This window comes from Euphorbia lathyris, chromosome 9, assembly GCF_963576675.1.
Source record: "Euphorbia lathyris chromosome 9, ddEupLath1.1, whole genome shotgun sequence".
NCBI classification, from domain to species: Eukaryota; Viridiplantae; Streptophyta; class Magnoliopsida; order Malpighiales; family Euphorbiaceae; genus Euphorbia; species Euphorbia lathyris.
In genome coordinates this window covers 20,053,065-20,072,675 of record NC_088918.1, presented here as the reverse complement: position 1 = coordinate 20,072,675, position 19,611 = coordinate 20,053,065, and positions in this window count along the sequence as shown.

Genomic DNA, 19,611 nt, shown 5'->3' with positions numbered 1-19,611 from the left:
CATAAAAGCTCAACTTTATACTTTCTAACATTATGACAATTAAACTTCACGGAATGTCTCAAAATGACCGTTGGTTACCCCAAAATGGCAAGAATTAATAATAATTTAAGCAACTGTAATTCTTAATTTCCTATGTGATTTATTAGATGATGTTTAGTTAGAAGCGAAAAAATGAGCTTTTAGAGAAATGCTTCAGAATAGTGATTTTGGAAGGTAAAAAATATGGTTTCATGGTAAAAGTTGTTATAAATAACTTTACTTCTTGAATATTTCCATTTTTTTAATTACTTATATCTTTATTGCAGTGCTCAAAGGCAAGAACTTGTGCTGAAGGCCATAAGATCAAATTTCTACTAAATCAAATCCCACATTATCAAATAACCACAACCTTACATAGAGCTTTATTAGTTCCAAGCATTACAACTTACATCGTCGAGCTTGTGCATGCTTAAAAATGGAAAATTTGCAAATCTATAGATGTAGTAGTGATAGGTCCAGAACTTCCTCTTCAGCAGCATCAGATTAAACATCCTTAAAAACTAGCAACTCCTCTTTCTTCGGTCCATCCTCTGACTGCACACTCCTCTTTGATATATCCTTTGGAACATCATCACCCATGTAAGGCTTCTTGTTCCTAAGATCAGGAGGAATGAGTGGTACACCAGTAGCAGTGAAGGAAGAAAGTTTATTTCCGCCCCCAAAGGATGATGGGTCAAAAATTAGAATCTGGGAACTACGATACATGCGCCTCTTTAACTTCGCCACCTCCTCGTGAACATTGAAATACTTCCTACGAGCCCGACGAGTGTTGGATCCATGAAATGCATCCATCCGACCCAAACAGAATAGGGTCGGAATTCCCCCAGTTAATCGAATAGGAATAGGTTCAGCCCAACTTCCACAATACAAACACCCTTCGAAGGCCTTCAAAAATTCGCAAGGGTAGATTTTATTAAAGGAAACTTGATGTTTGGATCTATTAAGAATCTCCCCATTATACTCCAGGCTGGAACTTATGGTTGAACAACAACATCTTCACTCGAAAGAACCAGATCACCCTGAATTCTCTTCCTCTAAGGTCGCATGAGCACAAAGATCAGTGATATGATCCATAAGAATCTTTCTTCGGTCCATCCTCTGACTGCACACTCCTCTTTGATATATCCTCTGTGACATCATCACCCATGTAAGGCTTCTTGTTCCTAAGATCAGGAGGAATGAGTGGTACACCAGTAGCAGTGAAGGAAGAAATTTTATTTCCGCCCCCAAAGGATGACCAGTCAAAAATTGGAATCTGGGAACTACGATACATGGACCTCCTTAACTTCGCCTCCTCCTCGTGAACATTGAAATGCTTCCTACGAGCCCGGCGAGTGTTGAATCCATGAAATGCATCCATTTGGCCCGGACAGAATAGGGTCGGAATTCCCAGAGTTAATCGAATTGGAAGAGGTTCAGCCCAACTTCCGCAATACAAACACCCTTCGAAGGCCTTCAAAAATTCACAAGGGTAGATTTTATTAAAGGAAACTTAATGTTTGGATCTATTAAGAATCTCCCCATTATACTCCAGGCTGGAACTTATGGTTGAACAACAACATCTTCACTCGAAAGAACCAGATCACCCTGAATTCTCTTCCTCTAAGGTCGCATGAGCACAAAGATCAGTGATATGATCCATAAGAATTGAGAAATCACCAAAGCCACACACTAGAATGTCATCGCTCAGCAGAAGAGTCCTTGGAATGCCCCACCCCAGTTAACTATTGTTGCTTGCAGAGACCGAAGAAGAATCAATTGTTTAGGTTAGGGAAAATGATCTCTGATGGATAAATCAAAAGGGATGAGGGGTTGAATATTTCCATTTCAAGATAATCAACGGTCATTTTGAGGCGTTAATTGAAGTTTAATTACTATAATTAGAAATTGTAAAGTTGATTGATTTTTATATTACGTTTTTAAGTGTAGGAGATGTACCATGAAAATTAGTAATGTTTAGTGGCCATGGATGTAATTTACCCTAAACATGATAAAACATTTGATATAAGAAAATAAAATCTTTTTAAGTAAAATTCATCTCAAACTTTAAGATATAAGAAAATTAAATTTTTCTTTTCATAATCAAATATTGAATGGTAGAAATGAGTTTTTTTAGAAGGAAATGAGTTTACTGCAAATATAATTATTCTATCGGTGAAAATGTGGAAAAACAAGTTGTTGTAAATCACGCTAATTAATAATATAAAAAGTAGTATTATAAAATTTTAAATGTTAGCCGTTGAAACTGAATCAAAGGTTATTATAATGTTAGCAGGACCTTGTAAATCACGATCTTCTGCCCTTGAAGTCAAATAGGAGAGGTCCTGTTAACATTATCTTACCCCTTGATTCAATTTCAATGGTTAGGATTCTAAGTTTATACACACTAATTTTTACACCATTAGTTACTGTGATTTTTATCGTTAATTACTTCCTTTTTCACATTTCCACCCCCTCATTTCCTTTAGGATAATTATATCAATGATTTATCATGTGTTGGCTAAATTAAACTCATGATTACTGAAGTTTACTCATTTGTACGATATGGCCACTAAACGTCAAAATGTAACATAAAAGCTCAACTTTATACTTTTTAACATTATGACAATTAAACTTCAAGGAATGTCTCAAAATGACCGTTGACTACCCCAAAATGGCAAGAATTGATAATAATTTAAGCAACTGTAATTCTTAATTTTCTATGTGATTTATTTGATGTTGTTTAGTTAGAAGCGAAAAATGAGCTTTTAGAGAAAAAGCTTCAGAATAGTGATTTTGGAAGGTAAAAAATATGGTTTCATGGTAAAAGTGGTTATAAACATCTTTAATTCTTGAATATTTCCATTTTTTTAATTAATTATATCTTTATTGCAGCGCTCAAAAGCAAGAACTTGTGCTGAAGGTCATAAGATCAAATTTTCTACTAAATCAAATCCGACATTGTCAAATAACAACAACCTTACATAGAGCTTTATTAGTTTCAAGCATCACAACTTATATCGTCGAGCTTGTGCATGCTTAAAAATGGAAAATTTGCAAATCTAGAGATGTAGTAGTGATAGCTCCAGAACTTCCTCTTCAGCAGCATCAGATGAAACATCCTTAAAAACTTGCAGCCCCTCTTTCTTCGGTCCATCCTTTGACTGCACACTCCTCTTTGATATATCCTCTGGGACATCATCACCCATGTAAGGCTTCTTGTTCCTAAGACCAGGAGGAACGAGTGGTCCACCAGTAACAGTGAAGGAAGAAAGTTTATTTCCGCCCCCAAAGGATGACGGACTAGAAATTCGAATCCGAGAACTACCATACATGCGCCTCCTTAACTTCGCCTCCTTCTCGTGAACATTGAAATGCTTCTTACGAGCCCGGCGAGTGCTGAACCTAGGAAATGCATCCATTCAACCCAAACAGAATAGGTCCGTAATTCCCCCAGTTAATCGAATTAGAAGAGGTTCAGCCCAACTTCTGTAATACAAACACCCTTCGAATGCCTCCAAAAATTCGCAAGGGTAGATTTTATTAAAGGAAACTTGATGTTTGGATTTGTTAAGAATCTCCCCACTATACTCCAGGCTGGAACTTGTGGTTGAATGACACATCTTCACTCGAAAGAACCAGATCACCCTGAATTCTCTTCCTCTAAGGTCCCTTAAGCACAAAGATCAGTGATATGATCCATAGGAATCGAGAAATCACCAAAGCCACACACTGGAACATCATCGCTCAACAGAAGAGTCCTTGGAATGCCCCACCCCAGTTAACTATTGTTGCTTGCAGAGACCCAAGAAGAATCGATTGTATAGGTTAGGGCAAATGATGTCTGATGGATAAATCAATAGGGGTGAGGGGTTGAATATTTCCATTTTAAGATAATCAACGGTCATTTTAAGGCGTTAATTGAAGTTTAATGACCATAATTAGAAACTGTAAAGTTGATTGATTTTTTATATTATGTTTTTAAGTGTAGGAGATGTACCATGAAAATTAGTAATGTTTAATGGCCATAGATGTAATTTACCCTAAACATGATAAAACGTTTGATATAAAAAAAATCTTTTTAATTAAAATTCATCTCATATACTTTAAGCTATAAGAAAATTAACCTTTTCTTTTCATAATCAAATATTGAATGGTAGAAATGAGTTTTTTTTAAGAAGGAAATGAGTTTACTGCAAATATAACTATTCTATCGGTGAAATGTGTAAAAACAAGTTGTTATAAATCACACTAAATAATAATATAAAAAGTAGTATTATAAAATTTTAAATGTTAGTCGTTGAAACTGAATTATAGGCTATTATAATGTAAGCAGGACTTCTCATGTTTGACTTCAATGGTAGAGAATCCTAATAAATAAATAAATAAATAAATATATATATTGATAACATTGAGATATTATCCAAAGGATCAAAAGAGATATTCGCCTAGAACGGCCACGTGTTGATCGCCTGATACCGGAATGTTACTGCGCATCAAGCAAGGGGATCCGACAGGCGGATCACCAAGACCTCACCACAAGAGATCCGCGGGCGAACCTATGTGGCGAATCGCCATAACCTCTCAATCCGTCGGCGGAACAGCTGAGACGATCCCGTAATAAAGACCATTAATAAGCTATTAATAAGCTAACGGGCATACTTAAAGGAAACCAGTAACCGCAATTAATGAAGCATTAATGGAGACTTTCTAGTTGCTAATGGTTACAACTTCACTACTATATATAGCTTGCATCTCAAAGCTATCAAGGTACACATTCACACAATCCTAGAAACCTTACTTTGTCAATTCAGTTTACTCTTTCATACTTTATACTGACTTTGGCATCGGAGCTTCCCCCCGTCGAACCCAACGACGCCCCCCACAGGGACGGAAGCTAAACAGAAATTATCCACTAGTCATCATATATATATATATATATATATATATATATATGGGTGAGATCCAGTGTGACAATGGGTTAGGGTGTGACAATGAGCTTATTGTGTGACACAACAAAACTACGTAGTTTTGATGATAATTAAAAAGGGCAATGTGGCAAATTTGTAAATAAAATGAAAGAGAGCATAGAAAAAATTGTTTTATTTCTTTTCTTTAAAATACATTTTCCCGACATCTCTAACATCGTTTTTCAAAAAATTTACACTATTAGACTCGTCTAAATTAGACGGTCATTTTAAGATCCATGAAGCTCAAGTAAAAAAATTTCCGGTGAACGGAATCCGGGTGGACGTTTTCCAGCGAGAAAAAAGTGCCCATAAAATTCTCAAAAAAATCCAGAAAATGTAAAACATTATTCTAAGAAACTTTAATTCTTGGGTAGAAGCGGGATTTCTTACGGTTTAGTCCTAATAAAAAAATTTTCTTAATTTTATCCATTTTACATGCTTCAACAATTTGTTGGGTCAAAACTGTAAGGAATGTCGCTTTGAGCAAAGAATTAAAGTTTCTTAAAATAATGTTTTAAATTTTTTGAAATTTTTTGATAATTTTCTGGACACGTTTTTTGTCCTACTTACATTCTTCTAAATCAGTGTATCATTTGTTCCAACATAATACTTATATTGTTCCAACAAAAAATTGTTCTATTTCTTTTCTTTAAAATATATTTTTCCGACATTTCTAACCTCATTTTTCGGAATTTTTTATACTATTAGACTCGTCTAAATTAGACGGTCATTTTAAGATCCATGAAGCTCAAGTAAAAAAAATTCCGGTGAACGAAATCCGGGTGGGCGTTTTCTGGCGAGAAAAAAAGTGCCCAGAAAATTCTCAAAAAATTCCAAAAAAAGTAAAACATTATTCTAAAAAATTTTAATTCTTGGGTCAAAGTGGGATTTCTTACTGTTTAATCCCAATAAAACGTGTTTCTTAATTTTATCCATTTTACATGCTTCAACAATTTATTGGGTCAAAACTATAAGGAATATCGCTTTGAGCCAAGAATTAAAGTTTCTTAAAATGATGTTTTACCTGTTTTGGAATTTTTTGATAATTTTCTAGGCACGTTTTTTATCCTGCTTACATTGTTCCAAATCAGTGTATCATTTCTTCCAAATCAGTGTATCATTTGAGTGACATAACAAAACTACGTAGTTTTGATGATAATTAAAAAGGGCAAGGTGACAAATTTGTAAATAAAATGAAAGAGAGGATAGAGAAAATTGTTTTATTTCTTTTCTTTAAAATACATTTTCCCGACATCTCTAACATCGTTTTTCGAAATTTTTTATACTATCAGACTCGTCTAAATTAGACGGTCATTTTAAGATCGCTGAAGCTCCAGTAAAAAAAATTCCAGTGAACGGAATCCGGGTGGACGTTTTCCGGGGAGAAAAAAGTGCCCAGAAAATTCTCAAAAAAATTCAGAAAATGTAAAACATTATTCTAATAAACTTTAATTCTTGGGTCGAAGCGGTATTTCTTACGGTTTAGTCCCAATAAAACTTTTTCCTTAATTTTATCCATTTTACATGCTTCAACAATTTGTTGGTTCAAAACTGTAAGAAATCTCGCTTTGAGCCAAGAATTAAAGTTTCTTAAAATGATGTTTTAAATGTTTTGAAATTTTTTTATAATTTTCTGGAAAAGTTTTTTGTCCTACTTACATTGTTCCAAATTAGTGTACCATTTGTTCCAACATAATACTTATATTGTTCCAACAGAAAATTGTTTTATTTCTTTTCTTTAAAATACATTTTCCCGACATTTCTAATCTCGTTTTTCGAAAATTTTTATACTATTAGACTCGTCTAAATTAGACAGTCATTTTAAGATCCCTGAAGTTCAAGTAAAAAAAATTCCGGTGAACGGAATACGGGTGGACGTTTTCTGGCGAGAAAAAAGTGCCCAGAAAATTCTCAAAAAATTTCAGAAAATGTAAAACATTATTCTAAAAAATTTTAATTCTTGGGTCGAAGCGAGATTTCTTACGGTTTAATCCCAATAAAACTTGTTCCTTAATTTTATCCATTTTACAAGCTTCAATAATTTATTGGGTCAAAACTATAAGGAATCTCGTTTTGAGCCAAGAATTAAAATTTCTTAAAATGATATTTTACATGTTTTGGAATTTTTTGATAATTTTTTGGACATAGTTTTTGTTCTACTTACATTGTTTCAAATCAGTGTACCATTTGTTCCAACATAATACTTATATTGTTCAACAGAAAAATGTTTTATTTCTTTTCTTTAAAATACATTTTCCCGACATTTCTAACCTCGTTTTTCGAAAATTTTTATACTATTAGAGTCGTCTAAATTAGACGGCCATTTTAAGATCCCTGAAAATCAAGTAAAAAAAATTCCGGTGAACGGAATCCGGATGGGCGTTTTCTGACGAGAAAAAAGTGCCCAGAAAATTCTCAAAACATTCCAAAAAATGTAAAACATTATTCTAAGAAACTTTAATTCTTGGGCCGAAGCGAGATTTCTTACGGTTTTGACCCAATAAATTGTTGAAAGATGTAAAATGGATAAAATTAAGAAAAAAGTTTTATTGGGACTAAACCGTAAGAAATCCTACTTCGACTCAAGAATTAAAGTTTCTTCAAATAATGTTTTATATTTTCTAGAATTGTTTGAGAATTTATGGGCACTTTCGGGTTTTTTATCGGAAAACGCTAATCTAACCGCCAGATTCCGTTGATTTGGGACTAAACCGTAAGGAATCTCATTTTGAGTCAAGAATTAAAGTTTCTCAGAATAATGTTTTACATTTTTTAGAATTTTTTGAGAATTTTCTGGATATTGTTTTCTCACAGAAAAACAGATCGCCGGATTCTATTCACCGGAAATTTTTTTACTCGAGCTTCTGGGATCTTAAAATGACCGTCTAATTAAGACGAGTCTAACGGTATAAATTTTTTTGAAAAACAAGGTTGGAAAAGTTGGAAAAATGCATTTTAAAGAAAAAAATAAAATAATTTTCTCTTTCCTTTTATTTACAAATTTTCCATTCCTTTTGGTTAATTACAAAATTGGTCATTGTCACATAGTAAGTCTTGTCACACCATAAGAAATGTGTCACACATGATCTCATCCATATATATATATGAAAGAAAACATGTTATAAAAGGCAATAAAGTTGATACAAAGAAAAACTTAAAATAAAATAACTATGTCTCACGTATTAAATGCAAATTTTATGCTTCTCACGAATTTAAAATACAGAAAGACATCGGTAATCCAAACTTTATCTTTAAAATCCTTCCAAAAAATTATGGATGAACTCTAAGAAGGTACAAGTGAAAAAATTATGGATGATAAATGTAAATAAAAAGGAAAAGAAATTTGATAATGTAATATCCCGTAGTTCTTTAAAAATAAATCTAATTATTTGCATATTTTTGTTTTTTTCTTCTTTTAAAAAGAATGTGATAATTGATAAATTTTCATATTATATTGATTTATAAATTATTGATATGTATGAATTTTTTTTAATATTAGAAACTTTTAGTATATATTTTATTAAAATATTATTGATTTTGAAAAAATTAAGTTAGTACTTGATTTTGCTTAATTATTTTATATATTTTCATATAAATAGAATCCATTCCCCCTTATTTTTCTCCTATATTTAAGTCCTCATTTTACTTAAACTCATAACAAATGAATAAAGAAATAAATGAGTTTTTTTGCGCCAAAACAATTTATACAGCCATAATAATCTTTTTTAGCATATTGGAACGCAATTGCTCTAACTCTTTAAACAACAAAAAAAAAAAGGTTAATTAGTTATTAGTTATTGTTCTTTTATAAAATCATATATTCATGCATGATTGCATTATTTTACAGAAATTTTTGGTGAAATTTCCTTATTTTGGTGTTCTTCTCCCACTATATTCTACGCAACAGAACACATGTAAAATACAGCAGCTCTCGCCCCGTATCTCTTTGAAAAGCCTCTCTCACTTGATATCGGGGAAGCCTTTAAGAGATAGGAGTGGAATTCGGGTGAGAGCCAACTGCATTCTCTTGAAACAAACAGCTAGCCCTTATAGTGGTGAACCCGTGATACTAGAACTATGTCGTTGTTATGTAAGGTGCACCTCTGTTTGTTACCCCTATGAAGGAGTTGCTCAAGTTGTTCCCATTGCGGTCGCTGCTACTGCTGTTACCACCGCTACTGCACTGTTATCCCAACCGACGGTGGTGGTAATACACCTTCCACTCAACAGTTATTCTTCTTCCTGTACAGTTTCGTGTTCACGTCTAGTCTTCTCTGTCCACTAGTGCAGCTTCCAGCTCTATGCTATGTATGGTAGTCGTTTAACTCGGGAATCCCTTCGCCCAGCTAGCTCGTACGTGTCTGGCAGTTTAAGCCTTGGTCCAGTCCAGCAGCCTCTTTTCGATCCAAGAGTCGTATGATAAGAAAGCTTCCGGTTAGCTTCAGTTAGTGTTAGTTAAATATATCGGGAACCTCGTAACTATGCCAAACAAGCCTGATCTTGGTTCCAATGCTGCAGAGACAGGTGTTGCTAATCGAACTAATCTACTTTTCTTTCTACATATCTGTGAAGAAAGAAAAGTAGGCACTTTTAAGGCCAGTGTGGAGTAGCTAGAACAGATGGGAGGTAATTCGTCCTACATTGGGTGGCTTGCTAAAGCCTTGTGTTTGTTTCAGTGACCTAGAGTCTTCGTTTGGGAAGTCTCCCTATATGAACGTGCACTACGGAGGAGGAAGGATTTGATGTAGGAGCAGAGTGGAATCTAGAGCAGGGTATCAGGTTCAGACAACCTCAAACTGGATAGAGCAGGATTGGTGGAACCTATGGTCGAAAAGGGCTCCGACTTATTTCAAGAATTAGAGTTTGATCGCACCCTTTTTGGGTTTTAGGGAGGATAAAGTTCCTTGCCAACTATCGACCCCGATCTCTTTTCATTTATTTTGGGTATTACCAAACCTAGCCTAGCCTTCCTCAATTACACTAAAGCGGAGCACCCAACTATCAAAGGAAATGCCCCCCTAAGGGTTAGGTTAGTAAATCCGGCCTGAGACGCGTTCGTTGATAAAACCGCCGTAGGAATTGAGACCTTTCAATAGAACGGAGGCGAACTGATCAACGAGAAAGAGGCCCTACTCACTACAAACGAATACACCACAAGATCGAACTGCACTCATGCCTCTCCTGCATCAAGTTGCCCCCCTATGTAGTGATTCTATCAATCGTGTACGTAGGTAGGCCCTCCATTCTGATTGGTATATCATGAAAAAAGAAAGCCATTTGCACCAGGAGCACTACTTCCCAAATGTCTTTCTAAGTCAAGTAATGGTGACCCACCGAAGACTGGGGACAACAACGTCAAAGACTGAGGGAAATGAGTTTCGAGACTCATCTAAGTTCCCATCGGCCGTTTGAAGCCTAGGATGGGGAAAGTGAGAATAGAAGTACTGCGCAATTGTCCTAATCGGCGTAAGGAGCATTTACCCTCGACAAGAGGTCTCACAGCCTGGGAAAACCACTAATGATCTGTCTTTAGTAAAAAAAAGGGATTTTCTTCTTGTAATCAGCTGAGCGTACTAGTCTAATCATTCAAAGATGGGCCAGGGGGCATAAGATCTTCCTCATTCGTTTAGTAATGAATGGATTGTTTTTCCAATCTTTACCAATTCTGTCTTTCTTCCACGAGTGAGTTATATAGATTTTATAGAAAAGTAAGTCAATTCTTTAGCTTAGCCAAGCCCTGCACTTAGTGAATCATCTAGCTATTTACTAGCTCTACTTTCTATATGAAATATCTACGGTAAACTAAAACACCCTATTCGCTCGCTGACAGAAAGAAAAGGGGAAAGAGCCCCCCACGACTAGAAGATGATCTATCTATAACATGCTATCTTTTGTTCCTGCTTAGATAAAAGTAGTAGCCCCTTATTGAAGGTGAAATAAGATTGACTGCATGAACTCTTCTCTTAAAAAAAAGGAATCTTCCTATGAGTATGAACATTCTCTGCTGCCAAGACTGCGGAATGCTGCTATTCTATTGCTACTAGTGTAATTGCAAGAGCAAGCGTTGGCCCTACCACTGAAATTAGTTAAACTAAATGAGTAGTAGGTGTCAAAGGAATTGCTATGAAAGATGGTACTTAGATTAGACTGGTGAAATTCGCGCAGGAGGCCCTGAACACTAAAAAAAGGGACTCGGTTAGACCGGGAAGAACACACTCTACGAGGAAATAGGAAGCTAAAATTTTCTTTCATAGCAGAGCAGAGTAGCCCTGATTAGCCCAGGAAAGATATTATACTTAGTCTTAGTGGGGAAGGCTATGACGCGAAGGAAAGATGCCCAACTATGATGTGTTAAGCATATTTACCTCAATCCCAACTCCCCAATCCAAATCTTTTTTTATATAAAAAATTTGTTCAAGGAAGGAGATGATACAGCGAATTGGATTCTTAGGGATGCTGATAGCTTTATTCGAGGAATTCGAATACCATAGGATTGAATCACCCCGGGACAAGCTTTCCATCTAAGAAGGCCACTATTACTATGGAAAGTTTATAACTAGGGTTACTGGTGAACACAAGACTGACTTCGGCCAAGAGATTGATGGAAACGATTTCCCTTTCTTTTTTATGCGTGCCCTATCGCTTAAAGACCCCTACCAGACTGGAGGCTGCCCGCTCAGGTTTATCTGCCTACCGGGGGAAAATAGATCATCACCTCAAGCAAGAAATAGAACTACAATTCAAAGCGGAACAACTTCTACTATCACTGAATACTCCACCTACCTTTCCGAACCCTGAACCACGGATCCTTGAATCCCTTGATATGCTTGAGCGGTTGAACTACTCTCTCCCCTGAATCAAATGTGTAGCCAGTCTTTAAAGAAATGGAGCCATAGGCAAGAGTGATAGGGGACTTTATCGGGTGAACGCAGATAGACGGATCAGGCTGATAGGCCCGGAGAGAGTTGCTGCCAAGCCTTTTTTTCTTTTTTTTTTGGGCAAGAATCCATCTCGGTTTAAGAATTCACCCAATTGGGACATCCATTCAGAACCTGAAACCATTACCAATGAAAAAAAAGGTGTTAGAAAGGGGCTTCGAAAGAACTCTTAAAACAAGAAGGATGCAGCGAGCGAGCCTCTTAAGCTGCGATTGAGCCTAAGTCTTTCAAAAAAAAGGTAACTTTATTGATAAGTTCCCATAATATAATAATACCTTTCTCATCGAGAATTTACAACACAACTAATGCCCACACAAAATGAGATAACTCAGTTGGCTTAGGATTCGTACTGATCTGGATGGAACATCGGTTCCAGTCTTCTTTCCCGACTCGATTCCTTCCTTTGCATATAACTGGCTAATGCTACTTGGGATGCCCTTGATGGATTCACACTTCTCTTAGTGGAGTAACTTGCTTAGCGCCTAAATTAACGAGTGCGACCACCTCGGGTTGCCTATACTCTTTCTGTCCAGGTGGATACTGAGGGACATAAAATGGATGCTCCTACTCTGGAAGGCGGGTCTCAGTCTGGAGGCCAGAAGAGTACAATTTATCCTTCAAGGCGAGGTCAAGAAGCACAAGAGGCTTCCTTACCTGCGGCTTCTCTTGCCTAGTTTGGTAATCACATTGCATGTATCTCACCGTCACGCTCTCTTTGCTTGATAAGAAGCTACTTTCAGAACAACGGCTTAAGGATTTAGGCTGCACCGTCGAATACGCTGCTCTCTTTGGCCTTCCCTCATTCTAGCTACAACCGGCTTAACTACTTGGGAAAGCGGATACTACTTTTGACTCGAAAGCGGAGCGGTTAAAGCAAGGATTGACTTTTAGTTAGGCTGACTGGATCGTGAAACTTTGTTGGATTAATTGACTTTCTAGTGCGTATTTTCATTCGTGTCAGCGAGGTACAATCCATCAAATTGATTCATGAAGACAGTCAATTTCAATGTGCTGGTGAAGCAAATCATTCTCATTTTCAGACAAAGAAGACGTGATCCCATTTTCCAAAGGGACAAACATTAAATCACCCTAGGCAGAAGACTCTTCAATCTACGGGTGGTGAACTCATTAATGTCTTCTGCCTTTTTTTCTTACCAGATTGTTTTCCTGCTTTCCCACTTCGCATCAGTCTTTTCGAACTATAATGTCACTAATCCAATAGTTGTTTAGATTAGATATCCATGCACAGATAAGTTGCTAGTCTTAGCCAGCTTTACTTACAGATAAGGAATTACAGGCCTGGGATGTGGAATAGCCGTTTTTGGGAATATCATAGAAAAGAATGAATCCAATGCTGGTGATTCAGGAGGTGAATCAAAAGAGGTTGTTCAAAAAGGGATTGACCTAAGCTAACTCACGCCTGGAACTCCTTAATCAGTTAATCCGAAAGTGACTTCGATACCTTTCCAAGAGTTAGTAGCTACCTTGAGAACAAGAATTCAAGCATCATCCCTTGAAGCTTTGAAGACAAAGGCAATCTCGATGAGAAGCAAGGAAATTCTACCCCCATTCCAATAGCAGCTGATTCTGTAACCTAGTCTTTCCTTGTAACCTCTATGCTTGTAATGCTGACTATGATCTGCTCAATGGTTTGGTGAAACCCGCTTTTACAAGAAGGAAGGGACCCGGATCTACTCGAAAAAGTTTCTAGGACCAGTTGTTGGCATGAAAAAGTAGTAACGCACGTCTAGAAACCTATAGCCACCCCAATATATCAGCTGCCATATAAGCTTAAAAGCATGATAGAGAACCGGAAACACTTTAGAATGGGTAAAAAGATGCTGAGATCCTCGCCCGAAAACGAGATAGGATTATCAAAAGCAACAACCAGCTCAACGGGGATAATAAAAGCCTTCACCTTCCAGGAAAAGGAAAGCCTTACCTATTCCTATTTGAACGACAACCGGTTCCTTTTGCTGCTCTGTTTACTTATTGGCTTCGATGTTTGAACTCTGGCTTCGCCAGGGGCCGCCATGGCTGGAGCCCCTCCAGTCATGGCGTTTGAAGGAGAAGACACAATCTTCTTCTTCACATGTGGGAAGGGTATTTTCGCCCTTCTCATCTATTTTTTAACCCTAAAACAGCCCAAAATGACATCGTTTTGGGCTGTTGAGGGTTAAAAAAATAAAAAGATGGAAAGGGCGAAAATGCCCTTTCCATCTCTTTATTTTTTTAATTCTGATTTCTGGGCATTTTCGTCCTTCCCTATTTTCCTATGCATATGCGGCATATTTAGCTTTTTTCTTCATTTTATAATCAATGTTGTGGATGATTAGTTTTTGTCCTGATCCTATACTTCCTCTATTTTTTTTTCTTATTTGATAATCCTTCTGTTCTTTTATTTATACATCATTTAATATTGATTGATTGATTTATATATTATATTTCATATTACGAATGGATTTTTAACATTTTTTTTTCAAATTCACTCTAATGAGAGATATATTTAATATTAATGCAAAGAATCACATAAATCACTCGTAAAGTAGAGTTTTAGTGAGAATATTAAAATTAAATTCCAGTTCAACAGTTTAATATATTTTTTTATTGATTTTAATTAATAAATTTAAATATGGATTGAGATTCTTCAAGCTTAATTTTAATTTGAGAGGTGAAATCATAATTTCATTTTGTAATTAATGATTAAGATGGAAATATTAGTTTAAATTAAAAATGAATAATATAATGTGATAGAACTCGTTTTTCACTATTCTATTATATTGACATATTTGATTTAGTTATTCAAAATTTATAGCATTTCAATTATTTTTTACTGTGTATATTTTTTTAATATAAAATTATATGAAATATTAAGTATCCAATAAGAATTTATCACACGATTTCAAAAAGTTTAAGACAAGTCTAATAAAGTGCATGAAGGGTTATTAAAATGAAATAAGTGGAATATTTTAACGGGCAAGTATTTAGCTCTTTTTATATTTAGAACAAAATTAATTTTGATCAAACTTGTTGAACCCATGTCAACGAGTCTTGAATTACCTGTTATCTACGGTCTAGCCCCCCGACCCATAGGTCCTGGCTCTGCTACTATTTATAAACAGTAAGTCTGGACCCAACTTAGATTTTGCTTTTTATAACGTTAATATCTGCCTGAATTTTCTTTTATAGAGAAGGTTTAATTGCTTTTTTTTCAATGTTATGAAAACCATACCGGACTGGCCGGTTCGATCGGTTCAACCGCGAACCAGTCGGGTCTCCGTTCCAGTTGATGCTGGTCCTTTAATTGTTCAACGAACCGGACTAAACCGCTTGAATCGGTCGGGTCAACCGTGAACCGCTCCCGTTGAGCGGTTTGGTCCGATTAGTCATTCACACATGTTTAACTTAAAAAATATAAATATGTTGAAGTTGGAATTCGAATCTAGACCTTTAGGAACCATTAGGTACATCTTACCACTAAACTAGCTTTCAACTTGTGATTAAAGACAATATATAGTATACTGATACTTAAAATTTAAAATTTTATTTAGTATTTACTTTTTATATAATTTGATAAATATTATTAAAAACTTAATTAATCTTTACAATATAAATAAAGTTAATTTAGTATTTAAATTTTAAATATACATAAAATAAAATTTTAAACTCTTAGTAAATTTTATAATTTAAATGATATTAATATATATATTATTTATGACGTCATTCGGTTCAACCAATCCGAGTCAACCGGTTGAACCAATTAACCATTGATCTAGTTGTCAATCCGATTCGATGTTCGATCCGGTTTTTAAAACATTGATATATAAACAGCTTTATGCCATATTAGAAGAATTATATATATGTTAGTAGTTGCTTCTATCCGTATATAGAAATTATAAAGCTTCATTTGCACCTATAGAGAAATTTGTTTTTTCAATGAATACAATATCAAAGAATTGTCTGCTTATAAAAGATGTGAATTTGCTGATGAAAATCTGATGATAGTGTTGTTGTGTGATTGTTGTTCATGAAATTTCATCAATAATTATATTTCATATCTCTTCTTAATGCATAATTATACCTAAACTTGTCACATTTTATGATTTGTCATATTAAATTTACATTTGACTTATACATTCATGATGTTGAATTGGTTATTATATATCCAAATAAAAGATTAAGGGTCTCGTGATACTTTTTGCCCTAATTAATTCATATAAATCTAATCGTCAATTTGTTTATTTTATTGTTTTGGTTAATAAAGAAAAATGCAAGTGAAATTGCCTTGAAATTTAAGATATTGATGCAGCAGAGTAAACAGTTTGTTGCTAATAGTTGAATCGCACACCATTGCATATTAATAACCTTCAAAATTCAGAGATCTTTGGAAAATAGAAATTCGTTCTATTAAGATAGATATCCAAAATTGATTCTTTACCGCCAAACTAAGGTAGAATCCTAAAAAAAAAACTAAATCATAAAAGAAAGAAAAATAAAATAAAATACTAAATATGCAAATATTAAAAGAAAAGGAAAAGTATTAAATAGGAAAAACCTCAAAAGGGAATCCTCATCGGAAAAAGAAAAACAAAAATAATGTCTAAATGTAGTAATTTGCGTTTTTCAAGGCTTAAACGATGAAATTTTACCATAAAGTCATGCACCAAATGAGCAAAACTCGTGATTTTTTTTTATCTTAATCGCGTGTCTTTCACGAAAATAGGCTTTGAAAACGCCAGAATAAAAATAATTGTTGTATTATTTATTATATTTTTATTTAATAAAAGAAATTGCTAAATTACCTCATGCATCATTATTATAAATATCATATAATAAAAATAATTATTGTTGTTCAAAAAAAAAATTATTGTATTATTTATTATATTTTTATTTAATATATATTTTATGCCATATTTATCAAATTTATTTTTATTAAATAAACTATGATTTCTTTTTTGATAAAAAAAACTGTAGTTTAATTTAACATAAAATTTGAGAAGATAAAATAAATGTGAAATTATAGTATATGTATTGAATCAAATTATAGATATTTTAATTTCTTATTGCTTAAATAATCAATTTATATATTACATTAAATTAAATAAATAATTGTAACAGTTATATTAAATTTGTCGTTAATAAATTTTACCAATGTAACTTTGAAATTTTATCTTTTTATAGTATTTTAGTTATTCTAAATTTGATGTTAAAAAAGCATATTGTTAAAATCGGTTGAACATATTATCCTTTTACATATATTATCTATTCGATAGTTTTATAACTATGTAAAAACTCATGTGATGCACGAGATATAAATTTTTTTTGTATAATTTAGATAAATAAATTGACATATTTTATTTTTGAAATAATTTTATATTATATATATTTCAAATTAAAAAATATATGTTTTTTATTGATAATTCAAATCAAATTAAATTAGGTTTGAAAATAAAAATTGATTATTTTTTTTGTAGACCTTTAATTTAAGGTGAATGATTTATTTATTTTTACAAAAAAAACCAATAATCTATTTTGATATATATGTTTTCAAAGCTACTAGAGGTAGTTCTTCAGTCAGATTAACGCTAGGAATAGTGTTTTCCATGTTCCTACACCCACGTGTCATATGACCTAGTTTCCCACAATTGAAATAGAGAAAGACAATATCATTCTTCTGTGAATGTTGGCGAGGTCTATTTTGGCTCCTTTTTGAGGGTTTTGATTCGTATTGTTTCGAGTGTTATGGTTCTGGTTTTGTTTGTGGTTGAAACTTTTTTGATTGAGTTTCATAGCAATAATGGATATGTTAGTGTTGTTTGAGATAACAAACACCTATTCTTTCTGGTCATGTTTTTGGGCTTCCTCCTTAATATGGACACATGTGATAAGACTTTCAGAGAAAATTCTTTGATTTTGTGTCTGAGAACATTTTTAAAACCCTTCTAGGAAGGAGGCAGCTTGTCAATAGTAACAGTAACAGTAACTTGAAATTGTTCATCAAAAGTCATACATTACGAGATAATCTCATGAGCAATTTTCTAGAGTTCGTGAGATTGTGTCTCCATATATATGTTTATCATCGGTCATCTGAAATTTGAGGTAGCGACTGACAACATACTTTTTTATTGCAGCCTCTTCGACGTCATATTTCTTTTACAGTGCATCCCGAATGTCCTTCGTAGATTTTGTTTCGACATTGTATAATCATACAGATCATCTGCCAGACCATTTAAGATGTAATTTTTTTACAAAAGAAGCTGGTCTAGTCTATTTATCAGCAGCATAACTTTCTTCCTAATAGTCAGTTTCAGCAACGGGTTTTTCAGAAGTAAGAACAAATGCAACCCGTTCTGTGGTAAGGTAGAAAGACATATTTTGTTTCCATCGTCAAAAGTGAGGCCCCTCAAACTGGAAGGATTGTTGATTTCAATCATTCGAGTAGTTTATTCGATAGTAATAGCAGCAAAGAATCATCTTAAAGTTGTTGAAACTGAATGCAAGAAAAAACAAAAATATTGAAGTAAAGAAAATTTGGAATGAGTCACGGACGAGGTCGCTCTCTTTAAGACGTTCGGCTTGAAATTGTGCAAGCAGACTGTCAGCTAGTCACTTCCAGGATCAAATAACCTAGTGAAATACAAGTTTGAATTACACGTTTCAGAATTGTTCAAGCATCTATACTCACAATTTTATTTTATTTTGTAGTTCATTCAAAAAATTGAATTTTTGGAAGAAAGAAAAAGAGATATGTAATCTATATAGATTTATGTTTCTTATATTAATGGAGAAGAACAAAATGTGCAAGATATTAACGGAGTAATATGAATGATGTGTCACGTTCCCTTTTCGAAGCCTAAATTGGTACATTTTTTTTTTGTAAATGTTAAGTCTAAATCAGAACTTAACGGAATAATATGAATGATGTGTCACGTTCCGTTAGCAAAGCCTAAATTAATACTCTTTTTGTAAACGTTAAGCCTATATTGATGTTATTTATATGTGGAGCTTAAATTGATACTCCCTAAAAACCTTAGGCCTATTTTGATATCTTATCCTATTTATAAATACTAGATCCCGAGTATAACGTAGTATCAAAATCGCATACAAGCACCGGGCGTATAGTGTAATTTCTCAGTTTTATATTTTTAATTCAATCAGATTTTTCTTCAACATTATTCCTCTTATAAATTTTAAATTTAAAAAAAATTACAATATAATGGTATTTAATTAAAAAGTTAATTAATTTTTTTGTTAAAATTAACAATATATTTTAAGTCATAGTAATTCATGTTTTTTTATAGAGATCTTCTATATCAAATTATTTTTAACATAAAAAGGATTAAATATTATGTTATTATATATATATATATATATATGGTAGGCTATGCTTACTTTGTTTTTGACAAAATAAGTCTTACTTTGTTTTTTCCACCATTGGATGGTGACGGTTTTGATCACATGGATCATGATTAACTTTGATAAAGTAAACTCATCTAATCATAGAAAAAACAAAGTAAAGCTTACTTTGTCAAAAACAAAGTAAACATAGAAGACGCATATATATATATAGTCATTATATCCATTTGGTCTCAAACTAAAGCTTCAAAGTCAATTAAGACCCTAAACTATCATAATCATCAACCAGATCCCTAAACTAAGCAAAAATCATCAATTAGATCTTTAAT